We start from the raw sequence: 25,295 nt of genomic DNA on the forward strand, positions 1-25,295 counted from the left end.
TATGATTTTAATCTCTCCTCAATTTTTTTAAATAGAGAATTTTTGTTCATCTCTCTCTCTCTTTTTTTTCATGGTCAGGCACTGGGAATGGAACCCGGGTCTCTGGCATGGCAGGCAAGGATTCTGTCACCTGATGGAGCCACCATCACACCACCTTTTCTTCCTCAGTTTTGAAGGATAGATAAAGAATTCTTGGTTGAAAGCCTTTCTCATTCAGGATCTTAAAAATATCATATGAATACCTTCTTGCTCCCAAGGTGCCTGTTGAGTAGTCTGAAGTCATTCTTATGTGTTTTCCCTTGTATGAAGTAGATTGCTTTTCTTGTGCTGCTTTCAGAACTTTGTTTCTTTTCAACACTGACAATCTGATTAGAATGTGTCTTGGAGTGGGTTTGTTTGGGTTTTTTCTATTTGGAGTTCACTAGGCCTCTTTGATGTTCATATTCATGTCTTTTATAAGGGTTGAAAAGTTTTACTCGATTATATCATCAACTAACTTTCCCAACCCTTTACTCTTTTCTTCTTCTGGGACACCAGAATATAAGAATATATAGTTCTTATATTTTTTGTGCCTCTTGTTGTCCATTATTTTCATAATATCCAGTTGCAGACCTTCCATCTTTCTTGCCATTTGTTCGTTCATGCTTTCTGGTTTTATTGTTCTATCTTCTAGCTCACCTATTCTTCCTTCTGCTTCTTTGAATATGCTATCGAATGTCTTCAGTATATTTTTTATTTGTGATCTGTGTGATCTGCCATTTTTCTATTTAACCTCCCTAATTTTTCTTTATGCTCTTCTAGTGTCTTCCTGATATCCTCTATTTCTTTATAAATATCCTTGAGTAGTTGTGCCATATTCTGTGGCCTCTCTGGAATTTTATTTGTTCATTTGGCTGGGCCATTTCTGCTTGGATCTTCATGTGTTTTGTGGTTTTCTGTTGTGTTTGGCACATTTGATTTTGTTGATATGGTTATTATACAATAGATTTCTTTCAGTCTTCTAAAGTTTTGTATCTACTTAGTTTTTGCTGAATGTTTCTTTTGCACTTTGTCAGTTATTCTCTTCCAAATCAAGGTCCAGATCTCATGTAGGGGATACAATTCAACCTAAAGGTCTATTATAAGGTAGGCTGGGGTGCACAGGTACTCCAGTGGCAGAATGGTTGACTACTATGCAGGAGACCCAAGGTGAATTCCTAGACCCTTCTTCCCAGCAGGTGGTGACCATGAAGCTCCTCCTTCCTCAAGCTCTTCCCTCCCTGTTTGGTGCAGCTGACCTGCACTTACCACGTCTGGCCAGCAGATGGCAGGCCCAAGCGTTCTTCTCCCTCAGCCCTGCCCCTCCTGGCTGGGGAAGCTCTAGGTCTGCGAGCTCAGCAGGGGTGCTGCTTCAGCAGGGTAGCTGCTCTGCCAGGGGCAGCCTGACGTTGGGTCTCTGCCAAGGGACTGGGGAGTCAACCAGCATGTAGGAGATCAGCTGATGCACAGTGATAGTGGGCCTGCCAGATACCCTGAGTCCAGGCGGCTTTTCCATACCCAATGGGTTGATCAGGCCCCCACCCTGATGCCTGCCCTGCAGTGGACAGTTATTTTGGCCTCTGGGTTCCCTGTAGGTGCTGTCCACTACAACCACATAGGGAGGTTTCCCCAGCTGACAGCTGTGCAGGCTGGAGCTGAGGAAGGTCAGTTCCCTCCAATCGCACCTCCCCAGTGCACCACAGCCCACCAGATGGGAATCCCTGTCACCCGTCCCACTCCTTCTCCCCTGGTTCTCCTCCCCCTCAAAATTGCCTAAAGACCCTCCTAAACTATCCACCCCCAGGACTTGCAGTCCTGGACATTTTCACCCCATCTTCTATCTTGTTTCATGGAACAGGAGTGAACTCACTCCACTCCAGTACGCCATCTTCCCAGAAGCCCAGGAGTCTTGATTCTTAAAGATGATTGTGTAACCATTTAGGTTTTACAATGTGACCATGTGATTGTGAAAACCTTGTTTTCACAACAGTGAAAAAGTAACTAATGCTCCCTTTACCACCCTATGGACAAATGAGTAAAAAGTAAGTACAAAAATAAATAATATCAGGGCAGGGATAAGACAGAGGCACATTTATCCACTGTTGGTGGGAATGTCAATGGTACAACCGCTGTGGAAGGCAGTGTGGCAGGTCCTCAGGAAGCTGAGTACAGAATTGCCATATGATCTGGCATTACCATTGTTAGGTATCTTTTCAAAGGACATGAGGGCAAGGACACAAACAGACATTTGCACACCAATGTTTATAGCAGCATTATTTACAATTGCCAAGAGATAGAAACAATCTATCATTGTCCATCAACCAACGAGTGACTAAACAAGCTGTGGTATATACATAAGAGGGAATATTAGGCAGCTGTAAGAGAGAATAAAGTCATGAAACATGTAACAACATGGATAGAGCTTGAGGACATTATGCTGAGTGAGATTAGCCAGAAACAAAAGGACAAATACTGTATGGTCCCACTGATATGAATTAACATTAATGGAGAACTTCAGTTAAGAACAGAGGCCATCAGGAGATAGAAATAAGATAGATATTGGGTAACTAGAACTGAAGGGATACAGATTGTGCAACAGGACTGATTGAAACAATTCAGAGATGGATAGCACAATACTACCTAATTGCAGCACAGGAATGTTAGTACACTGAATGAAGCCAAATGTGAGAATGGTAGAGGGAGGATGGCTGGGGGAACAAATGAAGCCAGAAGGAAAGATAGACGATAAAGACTGAGATGGCATCATCTAGGAATGCCTAGAGTGAACAATGGTAGTAACTAAATGTACAAATTTAAAAAATGTTTTTGCATGTGGAAGAACAAAGGAATGTCAATATTGCAGGGTATCAAAAATAGATGGTAATTCATATTTTAAAACTTTAACTTATGTGTGAGACTAAAGTGAAAAATGTTTATTTGGTAAAAAATTTATATTTTGACTAGTGCATTTCTTAATATAACTAATATGGACAGTTTAATTGAACACCATAAGTGATGGAACCTTGAATAGGGCATGAGATTTTGTAGGTTTGCCCAGAGGGATGCCCTGATAAATCCCTGATTTGAACAGTAAATAAAAAAGTATTTGCAAAGTCCCCTTGGGGGAACAGCAAGAAAGGGGGAAAATTCAGCCTCACCGTTTGGAGAATTCCTGATATTCTTGCAAGCAGTGGGGGCAACCAAATCAATAGGCTGAGCCCTCAGTCTTGGGGTTTGTTCATATGAAACTTATCCCCACAAAGGATAGACTAAGCCTACTTACAATAAGCTCTAAGAATCACTCCCAGAGAACCTCTTTTGTGGCTTAGACTTGGCCTAGCTCTCTCTCAGCCAACACGGCAAGCAAACTCACTGCCCTCCCCGTCTCTATGTGGAACATGACTCCCAGGTGTGTAAAACTCCCTGGCAACGTAGGATGGAAATCCTAGAATAAGAAGGGATTTGGCATCAAGGGATTGAGAAAACCTTCTCCACCAAAAGGGTGAAGAGTGAAATGAGACAAAATAAAGTGTCAGTGGCTGAGAGATTTCAAACAGAATTGAGAGGTTATCCTGGACGTTATTCTTAGGCATTGCATAGATATCTCCTTTTCAGTTTAAAGTCTATTAGGCTAGAGGGAAGTGCCTGAAACTGTAGAGCTGTGTTCCAGTAGCCATATTTCTTAAAGATGGTTGTATAATGATATAACTTTCATAATGTGACTGTGTGATTGTGAAAACCTTGTGTCTGATGCTCCTTTTATCTACTGTATGGACAGATGAGTAAAACATATGGATTAAAATAAATAAATAATAAGGAGAACAAATCTGAATTTTAAAATTTAAAAATATATATATATATTGGGTAGATGGAAATACTAGTGGTCAGTGAGAGGGAGGGGTAAAGGGTATGGTGTATGTGAATTTTTTCTTTTTTATTTTTATTTCTTTTTCTGGGGTGATGCAAATGTTCTAAAAAATGATCATGGTGATGAATATATTACTATGTGATTATATTGTGAGCCATTGATTGTACACCATGTATGGAATGTTGGTATGTTAAGAAAGTATGTGCTTGTACATTGTTTTATCATTAAAAATTAAAAAAAAAGTAGAAAGGTGAGGCTGATAGAGTGCACCTGAAAAACTATCATACAAGGATGCAATATAAATATAAATATGTAAAATATGATGAGAAATACAGAAAACCCTAATGATAGTTGTGTAAAGATGGCAGGTAGGATGGTGGGTGAGATTTTCTTCTTGTTCTCCATTTTTTAAAAAAGCTTTTTGTTCTGTGGCTGTAAAGTTTCTTCAATAGATATTTTAAAATGAAAAAAATCCAATGGCTCAATGAGATTTTCTAATTTTGGAGAAGTAACATTTCAGAAAAATATAGGAGGCCTAAACACAATTGCTATTGCCTATGACTGTTCTTGAATAAAAACCAGGGAGAGGAGAGTTTTCATAGGAATTTGGAGCCCATTTACTTTTAAGATTGGATAATAATGTGTTTTGGATGGAGGGGAATTCAGGAGGAAATGATGCTCCTGTGCAATAATGTTGGCTTGTGCAGTAAAATCACTATAGCACAGGACTGGAAAGTGAATATAGTTTCCCCCTACTAAATGTGAATATCAAAGCATATCGGGAATATTGATACATTTAGACCTATCATAAATTTGCTTCTGGTTTTTCAAGCAGTTCTGTGGATTTATAACCAACACTCAAAGGGAAGAAAACATTTCTACCATCAAAGTCCTAGGATTTGTCATGTTAATAGAAGAGAAGTTTTGTCATTGCAAAATAACTTATTTAGCCTGGCCTTGGCACCCGGGGCTCAACAATGCATTTCTAACCAATGGGTGAAAAGAAGTGTAGCAAATAGGGTATAAGTGGCTGAGAGAGTTAAAATAGGTATAACAGGGACTGTAAAACAGGAGGTCACCTCTGTAGTTGTGTGTGGTTTAATTTTATACATCATTTGAAGCAAAATTTTAAGGAATTCAGCTTAGTTTTCAGATTCTGGGGAAGAGCCTAAAAGATCGCTATCAGTGATGGTGTGGTTCCTTTTGATCTATGCAGCCTCTTTAGTCAAAGTTGAAGAGACTGCTTTTGTTGCATGCATCAATCCAGCCTTATCCATTTTCCCCAGACGCGTCTTCTTTTTGGCTACTTCTACTGCAACAAAAAAGTATATAAGTACTAAATCAACCTTTGCCAAAAGTTTAAAAAGTTAAAGTACAACATAGGGCAATAAGATATAGAGTTAAAACCTTCTTTTCATAAACACACAGTTAGTTCTTTAATGTAATTATAAAATAATAGGTATTTACAAAAAACTAGCCTTCTGTCAGTTTACTTGATTAGGGGTGAAGGGATAATATGAAACACTTTAACTCTACTTTTAAAAAAGTAACTGATATTTATTTTGTGCCAAGAACTGTAAAAGATATGAATGTAGACTGTCTCATTTAATTCTTTCAACAATGCCATGAAGTAGATATTATCTTCACTTTATAGATGAAAAAATTTGAGGCAAAAGAGATTAACTTGCTCAAGACTTCAGACATCAAGTGAAGCTGGGATTCAAAAACCAGAAAATTTAGCCTGGCCTTGGCATTGTGGGATCAACAATGCCATCCTGACCAAAAGGAGGAAAAGTGTAACAAATAAGGTATAGTGGCTGAGAGAGTTCAAATAGAGTTGAGAGGCTACTCTGGACATCACTCTTATGCAAGTTTCAGTTAGACATTGCTACCTATCATAACTTGCCAATTCCCAACCAAAACCACTCCTGTTAATCCTAAAGAACCCCTAGGGCAATATATGAGATCTTACAAAGGTTCCATGCACTAGGGTAACTTTCCAGAAACCTACAATCTCCAGATGGGTCTCTGAACCAGATAAGTCCTGATATGCAGAGGGGCCAACTGCTCTAGAACATCAACTAGTTCTATCCCCCTATCCCATATTACCGACAGCCCCTTCCAACATGACAATGTTAGAATGGGTATAGCCCAAATATCCTTAAAGAGTGGGAGAAAGATCAAAGGTAATGGTGGAGTTATACAGAGAAGTTAGGGTTTAACAAACAAGTATGACTGCTGAATCATTATATTGATATTTCTTTCAGTCTCTGGTATCTTAGAGCAGCTAGAAGTAAAAATCTAAAATTGTGAAATTGTAGCCCATACCAAACTCTGAAATCTGTGCTACAACTAATTGTTGAGCCATATTTTGAAATTTATTGCTTTTTTGTATACATGGTTCTTATCACAAAAAAAGAAAAGAAGGACCATAACAGAGAAGATAGGATTTAACAAATGAAGATGACTGCTGAATCATTATATTGATGTTTCTTTTGGCCTCCAGTTGTCTTGGAGCAGCTAGAAGAAAAAATTTAAGATCCTGAAACTGTAACCATACCAAACTTTAAAATCTGTTCTATAACTACTTGTTAAAATGTACTTAGAAATTTATTGCTTTTTTGTATATATGCTATATTAAACAATAAAAAATGTTAAAACAAAACAAAACCCAGAAAATCTCATTTCCATCTTAGGGAAATGATGGACAACACGAAATGCACAAATATAAAAATCATTGGTGCCCCAGAAGAAAAGACTAACGGGCTGGGAAAGATAGTTGAAGATATAATCAAGGAAAACTTCCCAACCCTTATAAAAGAAATAAACACACAAAGAGGCCCACCAAACTCCAAATAGAATCAATCTGGATAGGCCTACTCCAAGACACATACTAATCAAACTGTCAAATGTTGAAGAGAAACAGAAAGTCCTGAAAGCAGTATGAGGAAAGCAATCTACTACACAGGAGAGAAAAGGTGTAAGACTGACTTTGGACTACTCAACAGGCACCATGGAAGCAAGAAGGCAGTAGTATGATATATTTAAGATCCTGAAAGAGGAAGGCTTTCAGCCAAGAATTCTTTATCCAGCCAAGTTACCATTCAAAATTGAGGGAGAGATTAAAATTGTCAAAGATAAAGAAAGATTGAGAGAACTAGTCAACAAGAGACCAGCCCTATAAGAAATATCAATGGGAGTCCTATCAGCTGAAGAAAAAAAAAAGACAGGAGAGGAGATCTGGAGGATGGCACAGAATTGAAGAATACGAGTAATGATAATTTAAAGGCTAAAAATAGAGAGAAGGAAAAGAATATATAGATCTGAAAAAACTAAAGGATAACATGATAGAGTCAAGAACTGTTTTTACAATAATTACTTTGAACATTAAAAGACTACACTCACCAATTAAAAGATACATACTGGCAGAATGGATTAAAAACATAATCCATTTATATGCTGTTAACAAGAGATGCATCTTAGACTCAAGTATGCAAATAGATTGAAAATGAAAGGATGGAAAAAGATCTTCCATGCAAGCTGTAACCAAAAGAAAGCAGGAGTAGCTATATTAATATCAGATAAAATAGGCTTTAAATATAAAGATGCCATCAGAGACAAAGACAGACACTACATATTAATAAAAGGGATAATTCACCGAAAGAAATAGCAATCATAAATGTCTATGCTCCCAATCAGGTAGCTCCAAAGTACATGAGGCAAACACAGGCAAAACTAAAGAGAGCTAAAAATATTTCAACAGTAATAGTAGGAAACTTCAGTGCACTACTCTTCACTATAGATAGTAGACAGAGAATCAACAAGGAAATAGAGAACCTAAACAATGGGATAAATAAATTAGACCTAATAGACATGTGTAGATCATTACACCCCAAAACACCATGAGATACATTCTTCTCTAGCACACATGGAACGTTCTCCAGGATAGATCATATGCTGGAACACAAACTTATAAATTTAATAAGATTGAAATTATCCAAAGCACTTTCTCTGATCATACCAGAGTAAAGCTGGAAATTAATAATCACCAAAGAATCAGAGCTTTTACAAATATATGGAGATTAAACAACACTCTCAAATAATCAGTGGGCCAAGGAAGAAATTGCTAGAGAAATCAGTACAAATCTGGAGACGAATGATAATACAACACATCAAAACTTATGGAATGGGTGGGCAATGGTGGCTCAGTGGCAGAGTTCTCACCTGCCATGCTGGAGACCCGGGTTCAGTTCCAGGTACCTGCCCATGTGAAAAAAAAAACTTATGGAATGTAGAAAAGGTAGTGCTGAGACGGAAACTTATTGCACTAAATGCCTATATTAAAAAACAAGAATGAGCAAAACTTGAGGATTTAACTGCTCACCTGGAGAATTTAGAGAAAGAACAGCAAACTAACCCCAAAGAAAATAAAAGAAGTGAAATAATAAAAATTAAAGCAGAAATAGACAAACTGGAGAACAATAAAACAACAGAAAATCCACAAAACCAAACAATAGTTCTTTGAAAAAAACTGATGAACCCTTGGTTAGACTGAAAAATAAAAAAGAGAGAGGACACAAATAAACAAAATCAGAAATGAGAGGGGGGTCATTACCACAGATCATGAAGAAATTTTTAAAAACCACAAGAGAATATTATAAACAAGTATATGCCAACCAATTAGACAACTTAGATGAAATGGACAAATTCTAGAAAATTATGAATTACTGATACTGACTCGAGAAGAAATAGAAGATCTCAATAAACGAATTACAATAAAAGAGATTCAATTAGTCATCAAAAATCTTCCCAAAAAGAAAAGCCCAGGGCTAGATGGCTTCACAGGTGACTTATCAAACATTCTAAAAAGAACTAACACTAATCCCACTCAAATTCTTCCAGAAAACTGAGGAAAAAAGAATGCTACTTAGCTCATTTTATGAAGCTAACATCACTCTAATACCAAAATCTGATAAAGACGCTACAAGAAAGAAAAAGTACAGACCAATCTACTTAGTGAACATAGATGCAAAAATTCTTAACAAAATACTACCAAATAGAATCCAATGTATAATTAAAGAATTATACATCATGATCAAGTGGGATTTATACCAAGAATGCAAGGGTGGTGTGCTGGTTTGAAAGGAAGTATGCCCCCTAAGAAAAGCCATGTTTTAATATAAATCCCATTTCATAAAGGTAGAATAATCTCTATTCAATACTGTGTGTTTGAAACTGTGATGAGATCATCTCCCTGGATGATGTGATTTAGTTAAGAATGGTTGTTAAACTGCATTAGGGGATGACATGTCTCCACCCATTTGAGTGGGTCTTGATTAGTTTCTGAAGTCCTATAAAAGAGGAAACATTTTGGAGAGAGATTCAGAGAGAGTAGAGAATGCTGCAGCACCACGAAGCAGAGTCCACCAGCGAGTGACCTTTGGAGATGAAGAAGGAAAATGCCTCCCGGGGAGCTTCATGGAACAGGAAGCCAGGAGAAGACGCTAGCAGATGACGTGCTCGCCATGTGCCCTTCCAGCTGAGAGAGAAGCCCTGACTGTGTTTGCCATGTGCCTTCTCACTTGAGAGAGAAATCCTAAACTTCATCAGCCTTCTTGAACCAAGGTAGCTTTCCCTGGATGCCTTTGATTGGACATTTCTATAAACTTGTTTTAATTGGGACATTTTCTTGGCCTTAGAACTGTAAACTTGCAACTTATTAAATTTCCCTTTAAAAAAGCCATTCCATTTCTGGTATATTGCATTCCGACAGCTAGCAAACTAGAACAGGTGGTTCAACATAAGAAAGTCAATCAACATAAAATAGCACATTAACAAATTGAAAGGGAAAAAAAATCACAGGATCATATCGATTGATGTTGAAAAAGCATTTGACAAAATTCAGCATCCTTTCCTGATGAAAACAGTTCAAAAGTTAGGAGTTGAAGGAAGATTTCTCAATATCATAAAGATATATATTGAATATCATCAATCTCAATATATGAAAAACCCATAGCCAGTATATTTAATGATGATAAACTGAAAGCATTCCCCCTAAGATCAAGAGCAGACAAGGATGCCCACTGTCACCATTATTCAACATTGTATCAAAAGTTCTAGTTGGAGCAATTAGACATGAGGAAGAAATAAAACACATCCAAATAGGAAAGGAAGAAGTAAAACTTTTATTATTTGCAGATGATGTGATTCTATACTTATGAAACCCTGAGAAATCAACAGCAAAGCTACTTGACAAGATTAATGTTCAAAAATCAGTAATGTTTCTATACACAAGCAATGACCTATCTGAGCAGACAATTAAGGGGGAAAAAACATTCAAAATAGCAACCAGAAGAATCAGGTATCTAGGAATAAGCCTAACCAGCGATTGATCAAGGACTTATATGGAGAAAATTATGAAAAATTGCCAAAAGAAATGTAAAGATTTACCTGACCATCTGGTCATGTATAAGAATAGATGGGTAAGAAAGCTTAATGTACTTAAGATGTCAGTTCTACCCAAACTGATTACAATCCAATGCAATACCAATCAAAATCCCAACAACCTACTTTGAAGACATGGAAAAGCTGATTATCAAATTAATATGGAAGGGAAAGAGACCCCAAGTAGCTGGATATCCTTAAAAAAAAAGAGCAAAGTGGGAGGACTATCATTTCCTGACTTTAAAGCTTACTATAAAGCCAGAGTGGTCAAAACAGCATGGTACTGGCACAAAGTACCAATGGAATAGAATCATGAGTGCAAAGATAGACCAACAAATTTATGGACATTTGATCTTTGTTAAGGCTCCCAAATCCACTGAACTGGGACAGAATAGACTTTTCAATTAAATGTGCATGGGAGAATTGGATATCAACAGCCAAGAGAATGAAAGAGGACCCCTACTTTACACCCTATACAAAAATTAAAGACCTAAATGAAAGAACCAGTACCATAAGACTTCTAGAAGAAAATGCAGGGAAACATCTTCAGGATCTAATAATAGGAGCTAGAGTCTTAAATTGTACACCTAAAGCACAAGAAGCAAAAGAATAAATTAGACAAATGGTAACTCCTTAAGATCAAGAGCTTCTGAGTCTCAAATAATTTTGTTAAAAATGTGACGAGGCAGCCAACTCAATGGGAAAAAAATATTTGGAAACCACGTATTAGTAAAGGCTTGATATCCTGTGTACATAAAGAAGTATACAGATGAACAACAAAAGAACAAACAACCTGTATTAGTTAGGGTTCTCTAGAGAAACAGAACCAACAGGGAACATTTGCAAATATAAAATTTATGAAAGTGTCTCACGTGACCGTAGGAACGCACAGTCCAAAATCCACAGGGCAGGCTGCGAAGCCGATGACTCCAATGGATGGCCACAGGAGAGGCCACAGCCAAAGCAGGAATGCAACCTGTCTCCTCTGAGTCCTCCTTAAAAGGCTTCCCATGATTGGATTTAGCATCACTAATTGCAGAAGACACTCCCCTTTGGCTGATTACAAATGGAATCAACTGTGGATGTAGCTGACGTGATCATAACCTAATCCTATGAAATGTCCTCATTGCAACAGACAGGCCAGCGCTTGCCCAATCAGATGAACAGGTACCACAACTTGGCCAAGTTGACACCTGTCCCTAACCATGACAGTGCACCCCTTGTCAACTTGGCACACATATATATATATCACCTTAGACCATACTTAATTTCCAAATGAAAACAAATAAACGCACATTTTTTTTTTCCTGACAATACTCAACTGTCCTGCATATAACTGGAAACACATTAAATCTCTCCAGAATAGCGTGCAAATCCTTGGGCAACATTCATTCTTAAACTTGATATCTTACAACTTAAATAGTATAACACAAACAAAACAGCATTACAGTCCTCGTTTCTGTAACTGATCACGTGGTCGAAGTTCATATTTATCACTACCTTCTTCCACTACCCATTCCATGTTCCCTTTCCCCTCAGCAAGCACTTCAGCTGGCCGTGGTTCTTTGCCTGGTGGGGTGACCCAAACCTTCATTCCTGAAGTCTCAGAGCCATTAGTGGTCCTGCCTGGATTGTGTTGTTGCAGTTTTCCATTGATTTTAATCACAGGGCATGGTAGTACTAATAGACGCCCCAGGGGATCTCCTATATTCCAAGAAAACTCTTCTTTACCTCCATTATGTAGTTGCAGTCCTACTTCCTTCTGATAGTCAGGGTCAATTACCCCAGACAATAATGTAATCCCCTTCTTGGTGTGTTGATCCAGAGGCATAAGTAGCCCAAAGTGGCCAGGTGGCAATCCTAACTTCCAGTTCAGTGGTATCACTGTTGTTTCTCCTGGAGAAAGCACACCCCGTTTTGGAACTAAAACCTGTAGACCAGCAGAACTCAGGGTAGCAGGGACAGGAAGCAAAAATTTTCCTAGTGGATCACTAGGAGTAATAGTGAGTGGCACCACACCCATTTCCACCCCTTGGTTCCTGGACCCATGGATCCTGGCTATGGGAGAAACAGCACCATACAGTGGACGCTGATTCAGAGCATACACAGCTTCCTGGAGAACATTACCCCAGCCTTTCAAGTTTTTGCCACCTAGTTGGCACCGTAATTGAGTTTTCAAAAGGCCATTCCACCGTTCTATCAATCCAGCAGCTTCTGGATGATGGGGAACATGGTAAGACCAGAGAATTCCATGAGCATGTGCCCATTCTCGCACTTCATTTGCTGTGAAGTGTGTTCCTTGATCCGAAGCAATGCTATGTGGAATACCATGACGATGGATAAGGCATTCTGTAAGCCCACAGATAGTAGTTTTGGCAGAAGCATTGCGTGCAGGGAAAGCAAACCCATATCCAGAGTATGTGTCTATTCCAGTTAGAACAAATCGCTGCCCCTTCCATGAAGGGAGTGGTCCAATGTAATCAACCTGCCACCATGTAGCTGGCTGGTCACCTCGGGGAATGGTGCCATATCGGGGGCTGAGTGTGGGTCTCTGCTGCTGGCAGATTGGGCACTCAGCAGTGGCTGTAGCCAGGTCAGCCTTGGTGAGTGGAAGTCCATGTTGCTGAGCCCATGCATAACCTCCATCCCTACCACCATGACCACTTTGTTCATGAGCCCATTGGGCAATAACAGGAGTTGCTGGGGAAAGAGGCTGACTGGTATCCATAGAACGGGTCATCTTATCCACTCGATTATTAAAATCTTCCTCTGCTGAAGTCACCCTCTGGTGTGCATTCACATGGGACACAAATATCTTCATGTTTTTAGCCCACTCAGAAAGGTCTATCCACATACTTCTTCCCCAGACCTCTTTGTCACCAATTTTCCAATTATGGTCTTTCCAAGTCCCTGACCATCCAGCCAAACCATTAGCAACAGCCCATGAGTCAGTATACAAACGCACCTCTGGCCAGTTTTCCTTCCAAGCAAAATGAACAACCAGGTGCACTGCTCGAAGTTCTGCCCACTGGGAGGATTTCCCCTCACCACTGTCCTTCAAGGACACCCCAGAAAGGGGTTGTAATGCTGCAGCTGTCCACTTTCGGGTGGTACCTGCATATTGTGCTGAACCATCTGTAAACCAGGCCCGAGTTTTCTCTTCCTCAGTCAATTCACTGTAAGGAACTCCCCAAGAGGCCATAGCTCTGGTCTGGGAAAGAGAAGGTAATGTGGCAGCAGGAGTGGAAACCATGGGCATTTGTGCCACTTCTTCATGTAACTTACTTGTGCCTTCAGGACCTGCTCTGGCTCTATCTCGTATATACCATTTCCACTTTACAATAGAGTGCTGCTGTGCACGCCCAACTTTATGACTTGGTGGGTCAGACAACACCCAACTCATGATAGGCAACTCAGGTCTCATGGTAACTTGGTGGCCCATGGTTAACCGTTCAGTCTCTACTAAGGCCCAGTAGCAGGCCAAAAGCTGTTTCTCAAAAGGAGAGTAGTTATCTGCAGCAGATGGTAAGGCTTTGCTCCAAAATCCTAAGGGTCTGCGTTGTGATTCTCCTATAGGGGCCTGCCAGAGGCTCCAGACAGCATCTCTATTTGCCACTGACACTTCCAGCACCGTTGGATCTGCTGGATCATATGGCCCAAGTGGCAGAGCAGCTTGCACAGCAGCCTGGACCTGTCGCAGAGCCTCCTCTTGTTCAGGTCCCCACTCAAAATTAGCAGCTTTTCTGGTCACTCGATAAATGGGCCGGAATAGCACACCCAAATGAGGAATATGTTGTCGCCAAAATCCAAAAAGACCCACTAGGCGTTGTGCCTCTTTTTTGGTTGTGGGAGGGGCCAGATGCAGCAATTTATCCTTCACCTTAGAAGGGATATCTCGACATGCCCCACACCACTGGACACCTAGAAATTTTACTGAGGTGGAAGGCCCCTGTATTTTTGTTGGATTTATCTCCCATCCTCTGACACGCAAATGCCTTACCAGTAAATCTAGAGTAGTTGCTACTTCTTGCTCACTAGGTCCAATCAACATGATATCATCAATATAATGGACCAGTGTGATGTCTTGTGGGAGGGAGAAACGATCAAGGTCTCTGCGAACAAGATTATGACATAGGGCTGGAGAGTTGATATACCCCTGAGGTAGGACAGTGAAAGTATATTGCTGACCTTGCCAGCTGAAAGCAAACTGTTTCTGGTGGTCCTTACTAATAGCTATTGAGAAAAAAGCATTTGCCAGATCAATAGCTGCATACCAGGTACCAGGGGATGTATTGATTTGCTCAAGCAATGATACTACATCTGGAACAGCAGCTGCAATTGGAGTTACCACCTGGTTGAGTTTACAATAATCCACTGTCATTCTCCAAGACCCATCTGTTTTCTGCACAGGCCAAATAGGAGAGTTGAATGGGGATGTGGTGGGAATCACCACCCCTGCATCTTTCAAGTCCTTAAGAGTGGCAGTAATCTCTGCAATCCCTCCAGGAATACGGTATTGCTTTTGATTTACTATTTTGCTTGGTAGGGGCAGTTCTAGTGGCTTCCACTTGGCCTTTCCCACCATAATAGCCCTCACTGCACGAGTTAGAGAACCAACGTGGGGATTCTGCCAGTTGCTCAGTATGTCTATGCCAATTATACATTCCGGAACTGGGGAAATAACTACAGGATGGGTCCGGGGGCCCACTGGACCCACTGTGAGACGGACCTGAGCTAAAACTCCATTGATCACCTGGCCTCCATAAGCCCCCACTCTGACTGGTGGTCCAGAGTGACGTTTTGGGTCCCCTGGAATTAATGTCACTTCTGAACCAGTGTCTAATAATCCCCGAAATATCTGATCATTTCCTTTTCCCCAATGCACAGTTACCCTGGTAAAAGGCCGTCGGTCTCCTTGGGGAAGACTTAGAGGAAGGTTAACAGTATAAATTTGTGGCAGTGTAACAGGTTTCTTCCCCATAGGGACCTGGCCTCCCCTTCATTCAAGGGGCTCAGGGTCTGTAAACTGTTTCAAGTCTGGAAGTTGGTTAAGGGGCCGTGACTCTGTGTTTTTGTAATTCAGGTTAGACTTCTGTTCCCTTGACCTAGAACTCTTTTGTTTATACAGCTCCAACAAGAATTTAGTAGGCTGCCCTTCTATTGTATTTCTAGGCACCCCATGATTTACTAGCCAATGCCACAAATCTCTGCGTGTCATATAATTTTGATGCCTCCTTTGAGTTTGTTGTCTATTATAATACCCACGTCTACCCTGTCTTTGGTGATTAAGTGCTGCCACCTGGCTTCTGCCAACTCGGGATCCTGTCATCCCCATTGTGTTTAAGGATTCCAGCTCAGTGACAGCAGTTCCTACAGTAATATCTGACCTACAGAGAAGTGCAACCACAGAGCTCTTGAGGGATGATGGTGCTAGTCTCACAAATTTATTTCTCACTGTTCTGGTAAAAGGTGCATCCTCTGGACATTCCTGGGGTGTAAGAGCAGGCTTTGCATGATAAATCCACTCTAACATCCCAATCTCTCTAAGCCTCTGGATCCCCTCATCTACATTATACCAGGGCAGTTCTGGCATTTCAACCTCAGGTAATGTTGGCCACCTTTTGATCCATGTTTCAACCAACCACCCAAACAAGCTGTTAACACCTTTTCTAACTGCTCTAGCTATAACATTGAATGCAGAATCTCTGCTTAGTGGGCCCATATCAATAAATTCAGCCTGATCCAGCCTTATATTCCTCCCACCATTATCCCACACTCTTAAGATCCATTGCCACACATATTCCCCTGATTTCTGTCTATATAAATTGGAAAACTCACACAGTTCTTTTGGAGTATAACGTACCTCCTCATGTGTGATACTTTGTACCTCACCTTTAGGGGCCTGTTGGGACTTTAGTCTAGTTATAGGTCTAGAAGAAATGAGGGGTGGTGGGGGTGGGTCATGAAAAGAATTAGAAATATCTTCCAAGCCATTTGCTTCAGGGCTTTCATTTGCAGTTTCATCTGGTGAAACAGGATTAATAACTCTAGGGCTAATCCCTTCAGGAGGAGGTTGGGTGGCCAATTCCTCAAGGCAAGCTGGAGGTGGGGCAGCTATGTCCTCAGGGCAGACTATTACAGGGTTATCTAAAGAAGGCTCAGCATGGTCTAGGGTTTCAACCTCACCCCCAACATCATTATCAATCCATATGTCACCATCCCATTTTTCAGGGTCCCACTCCTTTCCAATCAATGCCCTCACTTTAACGGCAGACACCATGCAAGACTGAGATTTCAGTTTACGTTGTAAAGTTGCTACTCTAACAATAAGATTCTGAGTCTGATTTTCAGAGATCTCAAGTCTACGGCTACAGGAAATAAAATTTTCCTTCAGGATACTCATAGAAACCTCTACATCTTTCAGACGGCACTTAAGCTTCTTGTTTGAAGCCTTAAGCCCATCCCTTTCACCCTTTAATGTAGACAGTGTATCTAACAACAACCATCCAACATCTCTATAACTCTTATTCCTACAAAACTCTGTAAAGGTGTCAAAAACATTATCCCCCAGAGTCTGGCTTCGTACAAGCAAAGCATTAGGAGAATTGAATGATGATATTTTGACTATCTCCTTTGCCAACTCAGTCCATGGATTGGGAGTGTCATTCTGATTACGGGAATCAGAGTCCTTAGTGTCTCTGAGCCCAGTCAGAGTAGAAAACCATTCATAAAAACCCATTTTTAAGATTCTGTTCCTTAAGAACCACTCCCGGTACCAAGATGTATTAGTTAGGGTTCTCTAGAGAAACAGAACCAACAGGGAACACTTGCAAATATAAAATTTATGAAAGTGTCTCACGTGACCGTAGGAACGCAGAGTCCAAAATCCACAGGGCAGGCTGCGAAGCCGATGACTCCAATGGATGGCCTGGATGAACTCCACAGGAGAGGCTCACCAGCCAAAGCAGGAATGCAACCTGTCTCCTCTGAGTCCTCCTTAAAAGGCTTCCCATGATTGGATTTAGCATCACTAATTGCAGAAGACACTCCCCTTTGGCTGATTACAAATGGAATCAGCTGTGGATGTAGCTGACATGATCATGACCTAATCCTATGAAATGTCCTCATTGCAACAGACAGGCCAGCGCTTGCCCAATCAGATGAACAGGTACCACAACTTGGCCAAGTTGACACCTGTCCCTAACCATGACACAACCCAATTATAAAATGGACAGAGGATATGATAGACTCTTTTGTGAAGAACAAATACAAATAGCTAAAAAGCACATGAAGAGATGTTCATTTTCATTAGCTATAAGGGAAATGCAAATTAAGATGACAATGAGATATCACCTCACATCTATAAGAATGGCTGCTATTAAACAAAGAGACAACTACAAATATTGGAGAGAATATGGAGAAATAGAAACACTTATTCATTATTGGTGGGAATGTATAATGGTACAGCTGCTGTGGAAGACAGTTTGGTGACTCCTCAGAAAATGAAATACTGAGTTGCCCTATGACTTGGCAATACTAATACTCAGTATATACTCAGAAGAACTGAGGGCAGTGACATGAACGAAATTTTCACACTAAAATTCATAGCAGCACTATTCACCATTGCCAAGAGATGGAAACAATCCAAGTGTCCACCAACAGATGAGTGGATAAACAAAATGTGGTATATAACATATAATGGAATATTATGCAGTACCAAGATGAAATGATATGTCAAAATATATGACAACAAGGATGAACCTTAAGGACATAGTACTGAATGAAATGTCAGTCACAACAGGACAGATACAGTATGATTTCATTATTATGACTCTGGTAAAAGCAATCTCAGAGGTTACACTGCAGAATATAGCAGTTGTAGAGGTACACAAATGTTAAAGATAGAGGAAAGGCAACGCAAAGAGGTTAAATCTAAATGCAAAGGAATTGATAGAAGTGATGATAATTAATTGGCAGGTTTGTAAGTAACATTGCCATATTGAAGGTGAATGTAATTGAAAGGTGATGTATAGTGCCATGTATTCCAATGATTAAATTTATGATTATAAATAAGTTCTCATATGAACTATTTCAGTTGTCCGATAGTGGACAAAGAGTCAACAGTAGAGAGATAAAGGGGGAAAACTAAAAATGCATGCTATGGCCAATAGATAACAGGAAGACATCAACAATACCAGAGTACTACCAGAGGCAACTAACATGGGGTGGTGGAGAGACAAGTGATAAGGGGTAGTTTTGATTCAACAGTCAGTGACATCATCTTTACCAGTTCTTTGTAATTATGGACCAATGAAAATGGTCTAAAATTGAGAGTGCTGCTGATTGTACAACCAAACAAAGATACTGTAAGACATGGTTTATTTATTTTGAACATTATCCATGATAGATGGAAGGAGCTGAAGGATACAATGACTGAGAAGTACAACGGTGAATGGTAATACACTTATATGATGGCATTTGGTACAGCTACAAAAAAGGGATGTTGAGGGGTGCATGACAAACTGAAAAATCCTTGGGGACAATGGGCTGTGCAGAGTGGGCCAGAAAGAAAAGAACAAATATGCTAAGGTGTCTCTCAGAAAATACTTATACAAAAACGAGAGCCTAAATTGTGGGCCCTTATAGCAGCCACGTTTGGTCTGAAATTGTGGATGTACTTTTGGATTCTCAGACACTGAGCTATATGTGTATCAGCTGGTACTTCCCTGGAACTTTGAGTAGCTCTGTGACACATGGGTCCCAGAAATGGAGTGCGGCAGACCTGAAAATTAGCATAATTATACATAGTAATAGTTGAAGTAACTGAGAAAGAGATCAGGCCTCAATTAGAATTTAAAATGAAGCCAATCTTGCTGGATCTAAGGTAAATTAGAATGCAGGGTAAAAGATGATAGTGTATGTACTCTAGACCTTCAGCTGCTGTATGAGATCAAAGGCAGACAGGTTTATTATGTCTAGAACCTAAATGTTCTGTAACACATAGTCTGAGTCAGTCTCTTTGGATAGCTCATTTACACAGCCTGGCCTCTTGGAGTTCAGAACGGAACAAGGCCTTGTAACTCTCTATGGCTTGGTGTAGTGCCAGGATACATCTCAGTCTATAGTGGAATGATAATTAAAAAGTATTGGTAGAGTCCCTGGAGGATCTAAAGAGGAATATATATATATTCTTTCCCTGGATTTTGAGGCTTGCTCTTATGAAACTTATTTCCGTAGGGAAGAAGCTAAGACTACTCATAAAGAGGACTAAGAGTTGCTTTCAGGAAGCCAATCCAAAACAGGAAGCCTCTTTGTTGCCCAGATGTGGCCTCTCTCTCTTTTAGCCCAACTCTGCAAGGAAAATCATTGCCCTCCCCACTACATGGTACAAGCCATTCAGGGGTGAAAATCTCTCTGACAAAGTGGGGCATGACTCCCGGGGATGAATCTGGCCCTGGCACCATGGTATCGACAGTACCTTCCTGACCAAAAGGGGGAAAAGATGTGCAATAAAATAGGACATCAGTGGCCAAGTGAGATCAAATGGAGTCAAGAGGCTGTTCAGGAACCTGGTCTTAAGCAAGCATCAGATAGATAGTGCTAATTGCCATGGTTCATTAAACCCCTATCAACATTCTTCCTGCTGACTTTTAAGAACACCTAGAGCTTGAACGGAGACTATATAAAGATTTCATGCACTCGGTTTGCCTTCCTGGAGCATATAATTCCCAGAGGGTTCCTAGGTCAGTTAAATCCTGAAACCCAGCAGGACCAGCCTGTCCTGGATGATCAATTAATTACATCACCCTATCCTTTTAGTGTGGACACCCTTTCTCAACATGAAAAAGGCAGAATAGGCATTCCCCAAAGATCCTTATAGATCAGGAGATGGATTACAGGAGAAGGAGATAATGGGATTTAACAAACAAGTATGGCTGCCGAATCACTATATTAATATTTCTGCTAACCTCCAGTGTTTTGGAGCAGCATGCTTTGCTTTTTTATTTATATTATACAATTAAAAAAGTGAAAAAACAAAAACAAAAACTGCACAGCCAGTCCCAATTCAAGTCTTCCATACTCAGTTAGCTGCCCAGAGCTGACCGTCTAAACTTTTACTTGTTTTCCCTTTCCTCTCAGGTAGAAATCCTTTCTTTTTCCTTTCCCATTCCTTTCAGTTGGAAATCCAAACCATTTCCACTTTCCATTTGACTTATCTTCCATTCCTATGATCTCTTCAGAAAATCTATCCAGTTGAGTCATGAGGAAAGAGGTAACTGAGGCCATCAGGCTTGCTCTCCATGAAGTCACTCCTGCTAGATCCACACATTCACCAGTTGTGCAGCTGTCCTTCAATCTTCCCTCAAAAGATGAGAGCTTTCCTGCTCAAAATCAGATTCTCCATCTGTGCTCCTGGTTCTGTCCTCTCACATCTCTTCAAGGAACCTGAGACTTTAATTTTCCTCTATTTCCTGGGTCATGGTAGATTTACTAAATACATTGCTGACAGGCTCACAAGCTCTTATAAGTGTTCGTCCCATGGTCCCTGCAAAGGCACAGCCATGTTTTGTACCAAGCAAACTCCTCTGTACCCAGCTAAATGGGATCAGAGTAGGCATCTCTCTCTGCATAGAGAATTAAGACATGGTCAGGCATGAAAAGAACAGCTAGGCCTGTCACTTTTTTAAACTTTCCAGTGACTGCTCACTGCTCTATGAATGACAGATCCATTTCAACTGAGATGAATGGATTTTTATTATTAGAATAAATAAATGCATTTCTTGCCTTTGAAAGTTATTCCCTTTAATGTTTAGTGGAAGTGAGCATATACAATATAATTTTTAGAAAAGTAAGCATCATAGTGCAAAGAAAGTAACATTGAACATTATTAATGATAAAAATACCATTTATATTAGCCTAGTTTGTGTGTTTTATTAATATCATCCGTTCTTCAGAAAAATCATGAAATATAGGTTCATATACTCCTAATTTTCAGATAAGGAAATTAAGACTCAGAGAATTAAGTAACTCTCCAGGGTCACTCTGTTAATGAATGGCAGAACTTAGAGTCTGGATCCAAAGCCTCTGCTCTTTGAACTACATCTTGCTTTTTCTCTGGCAAAAGAAAAAAAAAAAAGCAAAACAAAAAAACTATAAACTTTGCATTAGGGTGCTACCTTTGTTACAACTAATGAATGAAAGAATATTAAAATAGTACTATTAACTATTGTCCATAGTCTACCTTAGGTGTATTTTTCCCGTATATCACTCTATCATTAACACCTACAATTATTGTTATACATGCGTATTAATTTATGAAAGAATATTCTTACCTTGTATTATATAATGGGGGGTATATGGGAATGAGGTATTTTTATATGACTTTTCTTTAAACCTACAACTTCTCTAATTAAAAAAAAAAAAGTTATGCTAAGTGAAAGAAACCAGACCTGAAGTACTACATATTATATGTTCCCACTTATATAAAATGTGAATATAAATAAAGCTATAGAGACAGAAATAGATTAGTGGTTATGTAGGGCTGGGAAAGGATAGAGGAATTGAAAGTTGGCTGCTAAGGGGCATGGGATTTTTCTTTTGGGAGTAATGAAAATGTTTGAAAATTGATTGTGGTGATGAATGTACTACTGTGAATATACTAAAAGGCAAGGCTTGCACAGTTTGGATGGATTGCATGGTATGTGAATATATCTCAGTAAAACTGCTTTTTAAAATAAGAGAGAAAAAAACAACATGGAGGAGATTAAAGTGTATATTACTAAGGGAAAGAAGTCAGTCTAAAAAGGCTATATACTGTATGGTTCCAACCATGTGACATACTGGAAAAGGCAAAACTACAGAGACAGTAAAAAGATCAGTGGTTGCTAGGGTACAGGGAGTGGGAGGAGGGATGAATAGGTGGAACACGGCATTTCTCAGGCAGTGAAACTATTCTGTACATGACATTATGGATTTACTAAAACCCATGGAACAGTACAATACAAAGAGCAAACCTTAATGGAAACTAAAGACTTAAGTTACTAATAGTGTATAAATATCGGTTTACCAATTTTAACAAATTTACCACAGTAAGGCAAGATGTTAATAATAGGGGAAACTGTGTGTGTGTTGTACATAGTATACTCTGTGTATGTAGTAACTTTCCATACAACTTTTCTTAAACCTAAAACTGCTCTAAAAGTAAAGTTTAGTTAAAGAAAAAAAAAAGTGAAATAGCTGGGGAAAAAAACATCGAAACCATGAAGGTGTCACCTAATTTTATTTTTAATCATTTACTTAACGCTTGCATGGTGTCAAAAGAATTGGAGTTGGTTTACATCATATATAAAGTGGCATAAGGTAAGGAATTAGAAGGAAAATAAAAGCAAGCCAGGTACAAATTTAGTACATAAGAACATATGCCATAAGGTTTTGTTAAATAGAACAGGACCTCTAAATATTGCTTCAGTAGGAAGAAGTGAGTGATGCCTTCAGGGAAACTTTGTGGTACCTTCTGAAGACTCAAAGATTGGGCCTGAGAGGTGGCAATTATTAAACAGAAAGTTCTAAAATATGCTGAGATGCACCTGGCACAAACACTTGCTGAATGAACTTTGAAATCATATCAGGCCCCCAGTGTTTAAAGTGTAAGGGTTAGGATTTTATAAAGAGGTGGATGGATATTCACTAAATATTAACTTGAGGGGGGCAAGAAGTGTAACTAATAAAGTATCAGCGGCAGAGAGAGTTCAAATAGAGTCGAGAGGCTACTCTGGAGGTTGCTCTTACAGAACCTTCAGTTACACATTGCTACCTATCATAACCTGCCAACCCTCAACCAGAACCATTCCAGCCAATCCTAAAGAACACCTAGGGCAACAGATAAGATTTCACAAGGATTCCATGCACTACAGCAACTTCCAGAAACCTACAACCTCCAGATGGGTCCCTGGTCCAGATAAGTCCTGAAACCGAGGGCCCAGCCTCTCCAGTACATCAGATAGTTCCATCTCCCTACCCCATATTAGTGGCAGACTCTTCCAATATGAAAAATTTAGAATTGCCATAGCCCAAACACCCCTAAAGAGAGGGATGGAAAGATCAATGGTGATGGTGGAGTTAAAAAGAGAAAATAGGATTTAACAAATGAATATGAATGCTGAATCATTAAATTGGTATCTCTTTTAGTCTCCAGTATTTTAGAACAGCTAGAAGTAAAAACTTAAGATTGTGGAATTGTAACCTATATCAAACTCTGAAACATGTTCTACAGAAGTGGTGCTGTGCTTTGAAATTTACAGCTTTTTTGTACATGTTATTTTTCACAAAAAAGAAGGAAAAAAGTCCATTGTGATGATAAGAAAAGCATTTAAGCCCTCTAGCCTCCTATATTCTGGAGCAGCTAAAAGGAAAAATATGAGAGGATCCTACAGGAGCCCATGACAGACTCTGGGATCTGTTCTGTAACTACTCGAAGTGTGCTTTGAAAACTATTGCTTTTTTTTTTATTTCTTTGTTTTGTATATATGTTATACTATACAACAAAAAGTTAAAAAATAAAAAAAAATTAACTGTTGCAAAGTTATGTGAACCCCTGATCATGAGTATTCAGATATAAACTGTACAAAACAACATATCCAACAGAACATTTGTTGTCCTAAAGATGGCTTCCTGCCACAGACTGTGCTAAAATTTGCAGCCTTAAAGTTGAAATCTGTTCTTAATTTTACACCGTCTTCATCGGTTAACATTTGGAGGTATACCTCTCTGGCCCAGAGAGAAGTTAACAAGGAGAAAAGGAGTTAAGAAGGAGACGGCTTAAACAACGGCAATTAACTAGTGTCTGTGAAGGTAAAGCCACATTTAAGATGAACATGGTCCAAACTTCTCCTCCTTATATTTGGATCACCACACGGCTTCTTTAATACTTATCCTTTTCCCAACTGGCATATAAACTAGGGTTCAAGCGGAGACACCAACGTACTGTTCGGATTTATGTTTGGTGGGTCAGATTCTGCGCAACAGCCTATGAAAAACCCAGGTGCCCATTTGAGTATGCAATTATATGGGCGGAGAGGATGGACGTACCTGGCCTTGTGGTAAACAGAGCATGTTAGCTGCACACAACAGATTAGCTCATACTTTATAATAATAGAGTAAAGCTGCTGGGCATGACTCAGTGCACCCAAAGGATGAGGGCTGCTAGGTCTTCCCTCTGTAAGCCTTCGGTATCTGAAAGCACAGAAATTTTAGAGTGCAGTCTCGCTGATGCTTGGAGGGGCTCTGCTAGTCCAGGTTAATATACTACCAAAGGTTCAAGACTTAAATTCCTGGAGAACTGAGCCCTTTCCCAAGTTCTTCTCTGCCTTTTTGCATGCTGTTTATTTTCAAACTCGAATGTGTGTTAAAATCTCGGGCTTCAGAAGAATTCCTGGAGCACAGCCCCGGAATCTGCACTTCCAACAGGCGCTTTAGGAGCATCTGATGCAGGTTAGCTCAGGGACAACATTCTGAAAAACATAATTCCACGCAGCAGCGATACATGAGTCACCGGTTAAAAGGAATTCTGTTTTGGTAGCCTTGGCGGCTGACACTTTGTCCGGACTTCACTCACACCCTAGAAAATTTAAAAAACCGGGTAAGTCGCTGAGCGAGTCCCTGGGGCGCCGGTTAGTAGGACGCTCGCCCACGCTCGGGAGGCCGTCCCACAACCGCTCAACGTAAGCCACAGGTCTGAGGGACTCCTCGGAGTCAGCCAAACGGGCTCCACCTAGGCCGCAGGTCCGGGCGACTCCTCCGGGTTTTCCGCCAGCCCTCACGACCCTCCAGCAGCCGCCCCGACCTCCTCAGAGCCCTACTCCGGACGCCAAGCGGCGCAGGCCGGTGGGCCCAGGCCGGAAACGCCTCCCCGGCCCGCCCCCTGCCCGCCGGAGCCGGAAGTAGAGCCGCAGCCCGCCCGGCGCTC

The 25,295-nt window shown here is 40.2% G+C and overlaps 1 long non-coding RNA gene across 1 annotated transcript; it reads right to left on the reverse strand.

Annotated features, from left to right (window-relative positions):
* Window positions 1-4,816: 4,816 nt before the first annotated feature.
* LOC143653125 (uncharacterized) lies at window positions 4,817-25,250 on the reverse strand. The gene is made up of 3 exons (XR_013161113.1): window positions 25,101-25,250; window positions 24,419-24,947; window positions 4,817-5,198 (listed from the first exon to the last, which is right to left on the reverse strand). It is a non-coding gene; the product is annotated as an uncharacterized LOC143653125 (long non-coding RNA).
* Between the last annotated feature and the right edge of the window lie 45 nt (window positions 25,251-25,295).

This window comes from Tamandua tetradactyla, chromosome 13 (genome assembly GCF_023851605.1).
Source record: "Tamandua tetradactyla isolate mTamTet1 chromosome 13, mTamTet1.pri, whole genome shotgun sequence".
Lineage (NCBI taxonomy): Eukaryota > Metazoa > Chordata > Mammalia > Pilosa > Myrmecophagidae > Tamandua > Tamandua tetradactyla.